General features: G+C 50.6%; 1 pseudogene; it reads right to left on the bottom strand.

Annotated features, from left to right (window-relative positions):
- Positions 1–1,268: 1,268 nt before the first annotated feature.
- Positions 1,269–7,329, bottom strand: part of LOC103265543 — a 7,519-nt pseudogene continuing 1,458 nt past the window's right edge.

Below are 7,329 nucleotides of genomic sequence, written 5' to 3'. Positions count from 1 at the left end.
AAAGGCAGGGTGGCCAAGAGTCTCTGTCATAATCTTGTCCCGTGAGCAGCTTATTTATTAGATAAGAGAGATATTAGAGGGTCTGAGACACAGGACAGGTAAGTTGTGACAATCTTAAGGGGAGAAGACAGGAATAGCTGACAAGTCTGGGACCCACTGTGGGGACTGGAGAAGAGAAGCCTGTGGTCAGGGTAATGAATAGGCCTGGGAGAGCAAGGCTGCTCTGCAGCACCTGGGGGGCCAGGAAATACCCTGCAAGGATGTTCATGAACTAGCCTTGCATCCCACCTGTGGGAGACTGCATCACCCCAGAGTGTTGCAGGCAGACCTAGACCATTCTTGATTCAGATTCCTCTTTCTTTTAGTTTTAATTTTTTAAATAAAATATAGAGAAGAGGTCTTGCTATATTGCCCAGGCTGGTCTCAAATTCCTGGGCTCAGATAATCCTGTCTCCTCTGCCTCCCAAAATGCTGGATTTTTTCAGGCATGAGCCACTGCACCTAGTCATCCTAGCCATGACTCAGACATCTCTTCACCAGGTTACCCCCTATATGTTTAGTTTCTTTCTTTTTCTTGTATAACAAAACACTAAGTTTTATTAAAGTCCTACTGCTTGTTTCTTTACCACTGATTTCTGGATGACACCTCTCATGTACTTTGAGTTGCTTTTCCCCCTAAAATCACCCCCTATCTGTGATACATGCTTGGCCCAGGAGGCATGGAGCCTGCTCCCTACTGGGACTGAGGAAGAAAAACACTGGGACTGAAAGTCCAGAGGCATCAACTAACCTGGACTGGGGCTGGGGAGATCAGGGAAGTCTCCATGGAGAAGTGACATGGTGCCAAATGCCAAAAAACCCAGAGGAACACTCGGCGAAGAAGGTGAGGAGACCAAGGTTGGAGGCCAGAGAGGAATCTGAAATGTGTGCAGCCAGTGGAGTCACCCTGGAGGAGATGAGGCAAGGCAAGGAACGTTGCATTGAATGCAACGTTCAATGACTTGTACTTTAACCTCTGGGCAACAAGGAACCAACCACACAGTTTCACACAGAAGAGGGACAGGGTCAAATAAGTGTTTACTAAAACTTTTTCCAGAGGTCACAGGGAAGCTGGAATGGAAGGGTAAAAGTGGGATGGGGAGACAAAAAGAACACAACCATGATGCTGGAGGTAACATTAGACCACCACAGCCTGCGTGGACATGTCTTCCTTATAGCCAGGGAGTTAGGCAGCTCCATCTAGTTATTCTGCCAACACAGGATACCATTCATGGCAACAAAACCTTCATTAAGGGCCCCAGCCTCTCCTTTGTGGCAGGAACTGCTGGAGGCAAGCCCTTGGCCTTCAGGATAGCTTCATGGGCCTCCTGGAAGAGGTCTTCCCTCACCACAGCCACCACACGCTGGCGCCACATGGCCAGCTTGGGTCGACTTTCAAAGACTTTGCAGTCAGTGCTGACAGGCTATGGGAAGAGTGAGACAAGCAGAAGGGCTGGGCACTCCCAAGCACAAGGCAGCATAATCTGCCTTAGGGGGTTCCCTGACTAGATTTTCCCTCCTCTACCATGTGTGTAATGGGCTGGGGGGTGGCTCTCCTAGCGGACACCAAGAAGCTCCACAGCATCCCTGTGGTGAGGGATGTAAAGTCTCATTTTATAGATGGGGACACTGAGTCTCAGAGGGGAAGTAACTCACCTACATTCCCATAGCCAGGAAGGACAGTGTGAGCTGGGGTGTCAGCTCCCTCCCTAGATACCAAACTGCCCAGTGGGCCACTCCACCCCATAGCACTCACATGCATCAGCTCTGTGATGGCCACCAAGTCAGCTATGGAGATATGGGACCCAGTAAGGAAGACTTGATCCCGCAGGAACTTGTCCTCAAGCAGCTGTCCAGCTCAGTCAAAGTGACTGCCAACATCTCAGGGGGCACCAATTCGCCCAGGAACACGGGGAATATCAGCCGGTAGGCCAGCAAGCAGAGAGGGGGTCAGGGTCTGCCCAAAGCCCACCCTGTCTCTGACCTTCATCCCATCCTCACCAGTCCTTCAGATTTCTCCTCACCTCTGCCTACCTCTTCCCACCCTCGGTCACCAGGATCCTTCATTTCCTACTCAAACAGGGACAGCCTCCACCTCCTCCTTGGTCCTCACTCAGGGCAGTCAGTGGGATCCTTCTGCAATTCCAGTCTGCTCATACTCTTTCCTGCTAAAGTCTTCCATGTCTCCCTTCTGCCCTCATAACAAAGACCTCAAAATGAAGCCCTCCCATTCCACCTCCTACTGTCCCAGTCTTCTCAAGTGGGAATGTATGTGCTCATTCCCCTGGAATCTGGTTAAAATGCATATACCCAATTAGTAGGTCAAGGTGGGCTTGAGACTCTACATTTCCAGCAAGCTCCCTGGTGTTGCTGATACTCCTGGTCCATGAACCACACTTTGAGTAGCAAAGGTCGATAATCACTCAGTCCTCAAATGCACCAGGCTCCTTCCCCCACCAGCTTGAGAGGGCTCTGCCCTCAGCCCCTAGAGGCTCAAGGGAGGCACAGTTAAGGCATGGAAACCTACACATTGCCAAAGAACCCTCTAGAGCTGTGATACTATCCCTGCAGCAGGGCATAAGAAAGCCTGTGTCATGCTCCCTCATAACACAGGGCACTGGCTATGTGCCAGGCACTGTGAACCCACGCTGCAAACATTAGAGTACACATGTCAAGCGTGTGTGGGGTTTGTTTTTGTTTGGTTTCTTTTTCTTTCTTTTTTTTGGATTACTACACCCAGTTTGTATGATGGATTTCTTAAAGCATCTTAAAGAATTCTGGGCCAGGCATGGTGGCTCATAACTGTAATCCTAGCACCTTGGGAGGCCAAGGCAGGAGGATTACTTGAGCCAGGAATTTGAGACCAGCCAAGGCAACATAGCAAGAGACCTTGTCTCTACCAAAAAAAACACTTTAAAATTAGCCAGGTGGTGACATATGCCTGTAGTCTCAGCTACACAGGAGGCTGAGGCAGAAGGATCGCCTGAGCCCAGGAAGTCAAGGCTGCGGTGAGCCATGATCATGCCACTGTATTCTAGCCTGGATGACAGAGTGAGCCCTTAACTCAAAAGATAAAAGAAAAAAAAGTGTTACTTTTTTCTAACATATCTTTACCAAGATCTGCTCCAGTTTCTTGCTTGTTTTACCTTTAATCCTTCTCCCCCTCCCCCTTTTGAGACAGGGTCTAGTTCTGTCACCCAGGAATCAAGGCACATTGAGGGAAGCACTCCTTGACTCTGTGCCTTGGTTTCCCCTTGGAGAAATAAGTTGGCTGGATCAGTCTCTGGCATTCCTGAGTCTGGTGTCCCTGTCCCCCGTGGCTCACCTTCTGCCACATGGCCTGGGAGCAGATCCTCCACAGGGTTGTGTGCTGCCACGACAGGTACTCATCCACATGGGCGCAGGCCTGCAAGTCCTGGGGGTACCAGTCGTCAGGGGCTTTGTACTTACAGCTCAGATATAGCAAGATGGCCACACTGGGAGGACACAGCAGGAGTAGAAGACATGCCTTGATCACTCTTCATTCATTTTGTGGGGGCATTTTCACTATCTCCATGATTCAGAGCAGAAATGTAAGGCTCAGAGAGGTTAGGTAACTGCCCACGGTCACACAGCTCTACCTTGGGCCAGCCTATCATCTGAGCTAAGGACAGCAAGTAAGAAGCAAAATGGCATGAATTTCAGAAGGGGCCAGGAGCTCAGGGAAGGCTTCCAGGAAGAAGGGGTACCCAATGTGAGTCTTGAAGGAAAAAAGCAACTTGGATGCCACTCTTCAACATATCCCAAGCATGGACAGTGCCATGAGCAAGGCCACTGCCTCCTGACATTCTCCTAGGGCTGAGCAAAGTCCTCCTAAGGGACATGAGGGCAGTGCTTTCCACCCTGTCCCCCCTCACCTCTACCTGCCCAAAGCCTCCAGTCCCTTCCCCCAGGAAGTCTTACCCTGGCCTCGCTTCCCATCGTGTCTGGCCTGTGCAGCCTGAGCCCCAGAGCTCATCACACCCCATAGGGATTGGCTGTCCAGCGACCACAGGCTCTGGAGCCAGATGGCTCTGTGATACAGCTCTAACATGGGGCACTATGTGATCGCAGTACAGGATACCTCCATTCAGCCACCAACCAGGCTGACCTTGGCTCCCATCTGTCCCACCCACTTTTAACCCTTCAGCAAACCCTGCAGTTCGACTTTCAAGAACGGTCAGAACTGACAACTCCCACCATGTGCCACCACCACTACCATGAGGTCCCAGCACCAGATACCAGGTGACCACAGCAGCCTTCTCTCCCCTGCCAGAGGGATGCTTTAAAATATGTCAGATCACAGCTCTCTTTTGCTTAAAATGCTCCAATGGCCCCATCCACCTGTGGCAAGAACGCAAGCCTGCCCTGTCTCCCATTCTGCCCTCTGCCCTCACCTCCAGCTCTTCTCACCCCAGCAACGCCTGCCGCCTTACTCCCCAGCCTGCAACCCCCTGAGGTGAGCGTTGACTCACCTCAGAGCCTTCGCCCTAGCTCTTCCCTCCAACCACAACACTCTTCCCCCCCTGCTGGCACCTCTGTTCCTGTGGGTCTCTGTTTAGACGCCACCTCCTCCAAGGGGCCTTCCCTCAACAGCTTATTCAAAACTGCAACCACCCCCAATCTCACTCTGTTTATTTTCTCCCCGGCACTCATCCACCCCTGATGTGTTACATGTTCACATGGATTACTGTCAGCTCTCCCTTCTAGAATGTGGGCAAGGGCATAGACATGTTCACGGCTCAAGCCCCAGGGCCTAGATGGGACCTGGCCCTGACTAGCTTGCTGGGTGTTTCTTCAACTCCCCAGAGAAATAACACTTGCCCCATAAGATTTGCAGGCAAGATGCAGGCTGCGCCCTTTACAAATCCCTCACCTTATCCAGTCTCAGTTTCCTCATCTGTACAATGCAGGTGGGATGCTATAACTTCTACAGCTTCTCCCAGCCCTGGGCATCTCTGCTTGCCTCAGCCCACTCTGTACCCTGGGGCTGGCTCAGGTGCTTGGGACCTACAAGTCATGACCCAAGCCATCAACAGTGAGCACATGGCCCAACAGCAGCCCAGGGACCCATTACCTCTCAGCCAAGGTGGTCTCCATCCTTCAAGGCTGGCACCATCCTCAGGGCATTCCCTTTGGCAAAGGCATTGCTGTAGTGCTAATCTAGGGAGAGATCAGTGAGGAGAGCGGGAAGGAAATTCCTGAGTCCTCTGGGGTCTCCCCCTGCCCTCCACCCCAAAATCTAGGCTCTAGGTTTCTGAGACCCCTATCTGGGGGGCATTAGGGAAGAGAAGGCCACTGTGCTAGTCACTGGATCAAAGACCCTGACCCTGTCGGTGGCCTACCTTTCCTGTGCCCAACTCCTTGGAGCGTGGGGAAAGTGTGATTCCCTGGAGCTATAGTCCTGTAGGGTGATGGGTCCTCCTCACCCAGGTTACTTAAGAGTGTTATGTCCACTGTTTGAGTCCCAAAGTTTGGGTGGTAGGCCAAGAATGTGGTGTCCAGCCAAGGAGCAATATCCCCAAGAACTTAAACATTCCAGATTGCATATGGAAACATATCAAGATACCTGCATCTACCTACTACCTGAATCCAACCCCCTCTAGGGGGTATCCTCGTATACCTGCCTAGATCCCTTCCACTTGTACATCTTTTGTGTCTTTCTTACTATTGCTCTGCTTCAATATGTGTGATAGCATCTCAGCGTATACAGTAGGCAGAGCCAGAAAACTAGCTGAAAAGCAGCTTGGAGATGGGTGGCAGGGCAAATCTCTGGAGCTGTTCTGCTGCCACCCAGGAGTGCCCTGTATGTAAGTCCTAATAAACTCATCTACTTGCCAAGCTGGACTTGACCAAATCATTCTTTGGTCTCTTGGCTCCTCAGTTTGGTGGGAATGTTCTATACAGTTCCAGGTTCTTCCTGTAACAAATCCACTTCCTACTCCTAGACAGTTCTATCCATTACCAGGATGAGGGGGAGTTGCTCCCAGCATGAGATGGTCGACATCATGTTCTTGTATTCATGTTTGGAATGAATTCGCAAACAGATGCACAGAGAAGCAGGATAAATAAGTAGCTTTATTGAGCGGAGAATACTACACTCCCAACAAAAGGGAGTGGGTAGACATGGGCTGCAGGAAGCTGCTGCTTCAGTCCCCAACTATTGTTGAGCTATAACTTTTATTTTTATGGGTGTTGAGAAGTGGGTTTGAAGTGGGCTTTTCCTGTAAATGAGTGATTTTAGGACTGAATCTTTGTTACTCCTCCCTCATGTCAGTCAGGTGGGGAAGTTTTAGGCCTTATAGGGTCGCACAGGGACCATTATGGCACCCTGGTGAGTGAAGATTTAGTAAAACCACAATGTTAATGATATTATAATATGTATATAATGAAGGTAAAAGTGGGTCGTGATTATCTCAGTTAACCTTGGCTATTGATGCGCATGCTCCAGGTGGTCTCTAAGCTAGTTCCTGCCTTGGTGGTTGACTCTTGACCACAAGCATCCTGAATGAAAGGACCAAACTGCTGCAAGTGTGTCCAATAAGAGTCTAACAGGACCGGGTGCAGTGGCTCATACCTGTAATTCCAGCACTTTGGGAGTCCCGGGTGAGAGGAATGCCTGAGTCCAGGGATTCGAGACCAGCCTGGGCAACTTGGCAAGACTTTGATACTACAATAAATCAAAAAATTAGCTGGGCAGGGTGGCATGCACCTGTAATTCCAGCTACTTGGAAGGCTGAGGTGGAAGAATCACTAGAGTCCAGCAGGTTGAGGCTGCAGTGGCCATGAGTGTGCCGCTGTACTCCAGCCAGGGCAATAGAGTGAGATTCCAATTCGGAAGAAAAAAAAGCATCTAACAGGTAGCTGTGAAATTTCCTATAGCTAGGCCACTTGCCTGTGTGTGTGGTTTTACAGCAGCTACTCCAGGTGTTAATGAGCTTAGAGCTTTCCTACAGCCCTGGTTTCCCTAGCCTAACCTGCCTATCCTATCATATCCATTAGTCAGACTTTCCAGTCTCTTCCCTGGGCTCTAGACTTGATCTCGCTGATCCATCTTCCTATCCCAGGTAGGAATCAGGTCCTTCAGATCAGGCTGGGTGACCTGTCCACACCCCAGAGCCCTAGCCACAGACTGGGTGACCTGTCCACACCTCAGAGCTGTCCCCAGTCCTCAGGCCACCCTCACTCTTGCCAGAAACACCTGCCCCATTTGGCCACCCAGCCTCCAGTGGCTCAGCTCTTCTCCCTTTCCTGTGCCAAACTCTAAAGGCT

The sequence above is a fragment of the Carlito syrichta genome, unplaced genomic scaffold (genome assembly GCF_000164805.1).
Source record: "Carlito syrichta isolate Samal-C Ts95f unplaced genomic scaffold, Tarsius_syrichta-2.0.1 Scaffold306643, whole genome shotgun sequence".
NCBI lineage: Eukaryota > Metazoa > Chordata > Mammalia > Primates > Tarsiidae > Carlito > Carlito syrichta.
The sequence above is the reverse complement of the archived record's forward strand: the minus strand, read 5'-3'. Positions and strand labels throughout refer to the sequence as shown.